The sequence below is a fragment of the Lolium rigidum genome, chromosome 1 (assembly GCF_022539505.1).
Source record: "Lolium rigidum isolate FL_2022 chromosome 1, APGP_CSIRO_Lrig_0.1, whole genome shotgun sequence".
NCBI classification, from domain to species: domain Eukaryota; kingdom Viridiplantae; phylum Streptophyta; class Magnoliopsida; order Poales; family Poaceae; genus Lolium; species Lolium rigidum.
In genome coordinates, this window is record NC_061508.1 from 116,808,795 (window position 1) to 116,818,339 (window position 9,545).

A 9,545-nucleotide genomic window follows, 5' to 3' on the forward strand; every position below is an offset into this window, starting at 1 on the left:
AGAGTGAGAAAGATAATTAGTATAACCTAGCCAAATACATCTAGTAATACTTTGTGAAGCCATACCATGCATGATCATCACCATTGGGTAATTATCATAAACCCTAAGAACTTAAAGAGAGGAGCCATTAAGAATAAGTTGATCATGATAATGCCATGATCATGCTTTGGAGAAATAGGAGAATAAGCCATAAGTTAAACCTAGAATAATAAACATATATCATCAATCACATGAAATCATAGGGAGACTACTAAGTGAGAAACCCTAGATTATTCTCCACATCTTAAGTAGTGAAACACATGAAGGATATTAAGACCTTGCCTAGCCAATACTTGTGAGGACCTTAATAATATTTTGAGATAAATAACCTATCCATAATGAGAGATACTAAACCCTAGCCAATCCATTATGGTATCCATTCATATCTAGAACCTATGCCTATATCTCAACTCTAGTTTGTGCATCACCTGGGTGATCACAACCATAAACCTAGTCCATAATTGAGATTCAAACCATGTGCCATTAGATGAATATAATTAGAACCCTGAATTGCTCACTAGTTAAATCTTATGCTTCAGTCATTGATCATAAGAGATACCTAGTGCTAAACCCTATAATTAAACCATGGTGGTGATTAACCATTTAACCTTGTAATCAAGACCAAACCATGATGGGAGTAATACCTACTCTAGATATTTCAAGGTGTTATTAAAATATAATCCTAGTGCTACCTTTGAAATATAGTTATAATAAAACCTACAAAACCTTAACAAGCAAGTGCCCACATAAAAACCATGTGCCAGTGACAAATTCCTCAAATAGAAACCAAGCACTAATAACAATCTATGAGATACTTTGAGTTCAAAGTATTAACTCTAATCATTACAAAGGATTTGATCCATAAGAAAAAGGAAGTTTAAATAAGAATATAAGCTCATGCCCATTAGCTATTTTTAGTAATCCTACATGTATTAAATTTAATCAAATATAAAATACTTTCTACAAATAAGAAAGTGGTGTAATAACTACATCCTCATTGAATTAACATATTGAAATACCTGCAAAATAGAAAAGAGTTAAAATATGAATTCAAATCTGAATTCAAAATAGAATTATAAAACAGAAAATAAAAGAGAAAATGGAAAAGGACTTACCAGGCTCACCTGGCCGCAGCAGCCCAACTGGGGAGCCCAGCAGCACGGCCCAAACCGCAGCCCACAAGCCAGCCCAGCAACCACAGCCCATATCCCTTCGTCAAAAGATCGGGAGAGGGTCATCCTCATCCTCTCCGTGTGCTGGAGGCCAGCACGACGACGTGCTCGTCTTCTCCCTCGTGCTGGCGAGTCCTCCTTCCTCGACGACGTGACGAGGCCCGCTCCGACGCCTATAAAAACCCCGGGACGAGCTCTGGCCTCGGTTTTCTTCTCCCTCTGTTCAATTTCCGCCCAAACTGAAACCCTAGCCATACGGTCTCCGACCATCGCTGCCGACTGGGGCCACCCCTAGCCTCGCCGTGACCACCATCGGAGCCGCCGTCCTCGACATGGTCACCGTGCGCAAGGAATCGAGCCGAAGCTCCCGTCAGCGCCCATGCCTGGCCGTCTTCTCCGACGCCGGTGGTGGCCCAATCCAGCGAACCACGCCATCTCCGACCACGCCGTCACGCGCATCATGCTCCTGGTGAGCTCCTCGATCTCCTGGTGTGCCCGCCTTGCTCGATCATGCCCCGTAGTGCCGCCTCGTCGTCGTTCACTTTCCGCCGCCGCAGCACCTCATCGCCGGCCATGCTCCGGTGGTCATTAGCGGGCGGCGCTGGTACCGTTAGGAGCACCACGTTGTGCTGAGTCGAATGATGTGTAGATCCCGTCCGCCCGAGCCCAGGAACGGCGGCGCCGTCACCGGCCTACCGCCGGCAGAGAGCTTCTCTGCCACGTCGTGGATTTTGACCTCGGTCAACGTCCGCGTGGCAGCCGACGTGGCTCTGGCCCACGGGTCAGTGCCTCTGCGGGTAGCAAGCCGGGTAGATTTAGTTTTTCCTTTGTTTTAATTCCAATTCAATAATTACTGAAACTTTATTAATATTTATAAAATTCATCTTAACTGAGAAAAATTCAAATGAGATATTAAAATGTTCATAAAAATAAACTCTATTCATTAAAAATATAATATGAAAAAATTATTTTAAATAAAAATTTAATTATTTAACCCTATTAATTTAAGCCTTTATTAATAATTCTAAATTCAATTAAAATTCAATAATTAGGAAAACTTTCCAAATTAAATAAAAACCATTAAATAAATAAAGAAAACATTAAAATTAATTTTCTTTATTTGTTATCTTATTAAATCCTTATTAGAAGGATTTAAACCCTAAATAATAATTACCTTAATTATTAATTCCTTAAAAATAATAAAATGCCAAATTCAATATTATGTTTATTTAAAATTTATTAATAACTCCCACTTTATAATGAAGTTATTAAATTAAGAACTATATGGTAGAATAGGAAATCCTAGTTCCATTATACATAAAATAGTAGTTCCATAATTCCATGTGAAACCTAAAACCCTAATTCAATTAGGAACTCTAGCTCCATTAATCCATATGAACCCTAATTTGTCCTAAACCTAAACCCTAGGTTATACCATGTGATCATCCTAATTTCTTTTAAATCATAGAACCATATAGAACCTAGATACTGGTCATGTACACATAAAATGTAGAAGACCTACCACTAATAAGAGATGGGTATCCCATATGTTCATCTTCATCTGACCTAGATGATCAAATAGGGTTAACCAAATGTAAACCCTATTTCCAGTCCTCAGAGACATCAACCTTACCTATCCATGCTTAGCATCACACCATTGTGATGAATCCTGATAGCTAGCAACCATGCCAATATTGTGCAACCTATTCCATACACACTAAACCCTATTAGTGTTAGATAAATATTAATCATCCTATTTAGGAAACCACCATTCCTTACTTAGTAGATCCAACAGGAAACTCTAGACAACCTCAACCTTAACTGAAATACTTCTTATTACTTAAGAAGTATGTTCTTCAAAAGTTATTCTTTTGAAGTAAATAGAGAGTATTCATCAACCCTACCTAATAGAACCTATAAACCCTAGCCATCTATCACTAGTAAGAAAAAACCAACCTTGATAGCACCTAATTGTAATTAATTGCTTAAGATGCTTAGGCTTAACTCAACTCTACAAGTTCTAGCTATTGGTGAATCCAACTTTGTTGTGATCCATCAAATACTTACTCCAGAAACCAATTGGAACCATAGTAAACCATAGAAACCCACAAACCCAATTGTCCTACTTATTATTTATTAAAGAACATGTTCTTCAAAAGTTATTCTTTTGAATTATATAAGAAGTAATCATTAATCATGCCATATAGTACTAAAACTGACAACTGTTCTTTACATATTAACATCATGCCAATTATCATTCCTTGTGTGCTCAATTGATTACTACGCTTCATTATATAATTTGTACATGATACCAAGTAATCAAACCTTAATAAGAACCTTGTTTGTGAATCACTCTAAAAGTGCAACACACCCTGAACCAATCATTACAACTCACTGATCCTAAATCATCGGGGTTAGGTCACGATTAGAGCGATTGCATCTCATACTTATGCATTATTGCATACTTGCCAATCTTTTAAACATCGTCCTTACCGGACGATGATGCTATTTCAGAATTTGGAGTTATTGCATATCGAAGACCTTGTCTGCATAATCTTGCAGACAAGAAAGGCAAGTTCATCGCTTGCTCATGTCATTTGATTATTTTTACCAAATTACTTGCAAAGTACTATAATTATCACTATTGCATAAAAAGCAAAACCACTATTTTCATAACTATGAATATGACTATGTGGTGGGCAATGGAACCATGGATTGTGTTGATATGGTGGAGGTTCCATTGCAAGGGTTTATATCCATCTAGGATTAAACAACAAATGTCGTCCAGTGATTCTTGTGCCGTAATACCCGTGTTAACCATAAGATCCGGAATGGGACGGAGTAGTCAAAAGTGTTTCCACCTCTCGTTCATCAACGGATGCGCTTTACCGTAGACACTTGTATCTGTCAGGGCAAGCGGTTGGCTGGGGAAGCCTTAAGTCCCCATGGCATAGTCCGTAGACACTTGTCGCTCGAAGAACAAGTGGTAGGCTGGGGAAGCCTTAAGTTCCCCACGGTATTGCGGTCTATGATGGGTTGCAGCTACCGGCGAAGGAGTTTGGTTAACGAGTCCCGAACTGTCGTCGTGGTCGGGGTCCACCCGTGAGTGGGAATAATGGGACCGACGAGGACCCAGGGTCGGGGTATGCAACAAAGGGTGGGTGTTCGAGGTAGCGGAGGAACATGATTGACTAGGACCTTATACCGGGCCTCACACCAAAGGAAGTGTGGACGGGTCATTCTCGGTTGGCACCAAGGTTAAGATCTCTTATGGGTAAAGCAACACACCTCTCGCGAGTGTAACGAATCGTGACCGACCACTCCCTGTTCCGGGTTTTGGAACTGCGAACGCTGCCGGAAAGGAACTCCATGAAGTTCTAGTCAACCGGTGAAGTCTGACGGACATAGCTCTTCAGAATAAAAGCAACCTTTTGAAGAAATGATTACAAAAACCTGCATTGCCTATGACTTTCTGGCCCATGGCCGTAGCTAGTGCATTAAACACCTCTTTCCTATAATGAACTTGTTGAGTACGCTCGTACTCATCCCACTCTTAAATCCCCTGCTTAGATATGGAGGCATCGAAGGAGGATCTACGGTACAACTCGAAGGCTGAGGAGTCAACAACTACTTCAAGAGACAGGACCCTGTCAGAAGAGTTCGATACCTTATCCAAAAAGGAGAAAACCTAGATTAGCAATAGAAAGGAACTAGCTTCCTAAACCTAGCTCCTGTTTAGTTAGAATCTATTCATAGCCTCTATAGCTAGTTAAATACTCTACAAATAGAGTTCGTGATAGGATTAGACTACGAGTCGTTCTTCTGGAGTTTATTTGCGCTTTTACCTCATTGTAAAGTAGGAGGTCTGTGATGATCTTATGTAATAGAGTCCGTGTGTAATTCTATAGACATACCTTGGACCCGCATATGTTTCGTTGTACCACTCGAGCGATATAATACAAGTGGAACGGTGTTTCATTGGTGTTATATCGGACTTGCATAGCACAGCGTGGGGCCACAGGCCCACCACACATGGTGGCGGCGCGACCAGAGGGGGGCCGCGCCGGCCTGTTGTCTGGCCCCACCAGGGCCCCTCCGAGGCTCCCCTTTCGCCTATATAAGCTCCCTGACCTAAAACCCCGAGACGAATAAGCCACGGTACGAGAAAAGTTCCAGAGCCGCCGCCATCGCGAAGCCAAGCATCCGGGGGACAGGAGTCTCTGTTCCGGCACGCCGCCGGGACGGGGAAGTGCCCCCGGAAGGCTCCTCCATCGACACCACCGCCATCTTCATCATCGCTGCTGTCTCCCATGAGGAGGGAGTAGTTCTCCATCGAGGCTAAGGGCTGTACCGGTAGCTATGTGGTTAATCTCTCTCCTATGTACTTCAATACAATAATCTCATGAGCTGCCTTACATGATTGAGATTCATATGATGATGCTTGTAATCTAGATGTCATTATGCTAGTCAAGTGGGTTTTACTTATGTGATCTCCGGAGACTCCTTGTCCCACGTGTGTAAAGGTGACAGTAGTGTGCACCGTGTGGGTCTCTTAGGCTATATTTCATGTAATACTTATTCACCGTTATGAATGGCATAGTGAAGTGCTTATTTATATCCCTTTATGATTGCAATGTGCTTTGTATCGCTACTAGTTATGTGCTACTCATGTGATGTTATTAAAGTAGTCTATTCCTCCTGCATGGTGTAATGGTGACAAGTGTGTGCATCATGTAGTTTTTGTCGTAGATTATGATCATAATCTCTTGTAGGTTATGGAGTTGATTATCGCTATGATAGTATTGATGTGATTTATTCCCCCTTCATAGTGTAAAGGTGACAGTGTGTATGCTATGTTAGTACTCGGTTTATTTTGCAAAGATCTATTATGCTCTAAGGTTATTTAAATATGAACATCGAATGTTGTGGCGCTTGTTAACTCCGGCTTGAGGGAGCTCTTGTAGCCCTACACAACGAATGGTGTTTGTCATCCAACATAAAAGAGTGTATGTAGAACATATGAGAAAGAGTTATTTATTATGCGATCAATGTTGAGAGTGTCCACTAGTGAAAGTATGATCCGTAGGCCTTGTTTCCAATACTGCAAACACCGCTTATTTACTGTTCTGTTGCATGTTTACTCGCTGCCATATTTTATTCAGATTACTATTACCACTCATATACATCCATACTAGTTGTATTTCACTATCTCTTCGCCAAACTAGTGCACCTATACATCCGACAAGTGTATTAGGTGTGTTGGGGACACAAGAGACTTCTTGCTTTGTGTTTGCAGGGTTGCTTGAGAGGGATATCTTTGACCTCTTCCTCCCTGAGTTCGATAAACCTTGGGTGATCCACTTAAGGGAAAACTTGCTGATGTTCTACAAACCTCTGCTCTTGGAGGCCCAACACTGTCTACAAGAATAGAAGCACCCGTAGACATCAAGCTATTTTCTCGGCGCCGTTGCCGGGGAGGAAAGGTAAAAGGTACTCACACTCCGGATCTCGGCTACTAAGCTATTTTCCGGCGCCGTTGTAAGTACTCGAAGCTATTTCCTTTAGATCCCGCAATTGCATCTTTTGGTTTCTTGTTTACACTAGTTAGGCATAATGGAAAGTAACAATGAGCTTCTTATTCTATTTCCCGAGTTAAGACATGGATTGTTTGTCTGCGAAAATTAAAAAACCTATAGAATCTTATTTGCATGCTAGTAGCAATGATATTAGTATGAACGCTTTGAACACCATTGTTGTTAATGATATGGAAAATTCTAAGCTTGGGGAAGCTGGTTTCGATGAGCATGATATTTTTAGTCCCCCAAGCATTGAGGAGAAAATTTTCTTTGATGATACTTTGCCTCCTATTTATGATGATTACAATGATAGTGGTCTTTTGGTGCCGCCTACTATGGAGAGTCAATTTTATTATGATTATACTATGCCTCCTACACTTGATGAGAATAATAATGATAGCTACTTTGTTGAATTTGCTCCCACTACAACTAATAAAATTGATTATGCTTATGTGGAGAGTAATAATTTTATGCGTATGGCTCATGACAAGAATGTTTCATGTGATACTTATATTGTTGAGTTTGTTCATGATGCTACTGAAAGTTATTATGAGAGAGGGAAATATGGTTATATGCATCTTAATAATATTAAGTTTCCCCTCTTTATGTTGAGAATCTTGAAATTGCGCTTATGTTGCTTTTCTATGCTTGCCACTTTGTTCTTCATGAATTTATTTGTGTACAAGATTCCTTTTCATAGAAAGTGGGTTAGGCTTAAATGTGCTTTGAATTTGCTTCTTGATGCTCTCTTTTGCTTCAACTCTTATTTCTTGAGAGCATCATTAAAATTGCTGAGCCCATCTTAATGGCTATAAAGAAAGAACTTCTTGGGAGATAACCCATGTGTTTATTTTACTACAGCACTTTTATTTTATATTGAGTCTTGGAAGTTGTTTACTACTGTAGCAACCTCTCCTTATCATGTTTTTGGTGCCAAGTAAAGTCTCTATGTTAAAGTTGATGCTAAATTTGGATTACTGCGCAGAAACAGATTTGCTGTCTGTCATGAATTCGCGCAGAAGTCTCTGTAGGTAACTCAGAAAAATCTACAAATTTACGTGTGTGATCCTCAGATATGTACGCAACTTTCATTAGTTTTGAGTTTTTCCATTTGAGCAAGTTAAGTGCCCCTGCCAAATTCGTCTTCACGGACTGTTCAGTTTTTGACAGATTCTGCCTTTTATTTCGCATTGCCGCTTTTGCTTTGTTTAATGGGTTTCTTTGTTCCATTAACTTTGAGAAGCTTTGTGCAATGTCCAGAAGTGTTAAGAATGATTGTGTCACCTCTGAACATGTGAATTTTTATTATGCACTAACCCTCTAATGAGTTTGCTTGAAGTTTGGTGTGGAGGAAGTTTTCAAGGGTCAATAGAAGAGGGTGATATACTATGATCAAGAAGAGTGAAAGGTCTAAGCTTGGGGATGCCCCGGTGATTCATCCCTGCATATTTTAAGAAGACTCAAGCATCTAAGCTTGGGGATGCCCAAGGCATCCCCTTCTTCATCGATAACTTATCAGGTCACTTCTAGTGAAACTATATTTTTATTCCGTCACATCTTATGTTCTTTACTTGGAGCGTCCGTGTGCTTTTATTTTCATTTTGTTATTTTCATTCGCTGAATAAGTTCATCCTTGTGTGGGAGAGAGACACGCTCCGATTTTTCATATGAATACTAGTGTTCTTCATTTTTGCTTTTAATGTTCAAGGGCGAAAGTTGATCGCTTCACTTGTTGTTATTTGGTTGGAATCAGAAAATGCTTCATATGGTCTTGAATAATTTGATACTTGGCAATTTTTTTGAGCTCTCATTGATCATGTTTAAGCTCTTGCATCATGTAGTTTAAATCTATTAGTGGAGAACTACCATAGAGCTTGTTAAAATTTGGTTTGCATGATTGGTCTCTCTAAGTCTAGATATTTTCTGGTAAAGTGTTTGAAAAACAAGGAAGACAGTGTAGAGTCTTATAATGCTTGCAATATGTTCTTATGTAAGTTTTGCTGTACCGGTTCATACTTGTGTTTGCTTCAAACAACCTTGCTAGCCTAAGCCTTGCACTGAGAGGGAATGTTTCTCGTGCATCCAAAACCTTCGGCCAAAACCTATGTCATTTGTGTCCACCATATCTACCTACTATGTGGTATTTCCTGCCATTCCAAGTAAATACTTCATGTGCTACCTTTAAACAATTCAAAACCTATTATCTCTTATTTGTGTCAATGTTTTATAGCTCATGAGGAAGTATGTGGTGTTTTATCTTTCGATCTTGTCATTTACTTCGACGCATTTTCACAATGGACTAGTGGCTTCATCCGCTTATCCAATAATTTTGCAAAAAAAGCTGGCAATGGGGTTCCCAGCCCCAATTAATTAACTTGCATTAATAATTCTCTTCACATGTTTTGCTCTGATCTATCAGTAAGCAACTTAAATTTGCAAATAGACACTCCTCCATGGTATGTGAATGTTGGAGGGCACCCGAGGATTCGGTTAGCCATGGCTTGTGAAAGCAAAGGTTGGGGGGAGTGTCATCTAATAAATAAAACTAAAGTACATGTGTAAACAAAAGAGAAGAGGGATGATCTACCTTGCTGGTAGAGATAGCGTCCTTCATGGGAGCCGCTCTTGAAAGTCTGGTTGATAAGGTAGTTAGAGTACCCATTACCATTCGTTGACAACAACAAACACCTCTCAAAATTTTACTTTTATGCTCTCTATATGATTTCAAAACTTGAAAAGCTCTAGCACATGATTTTAT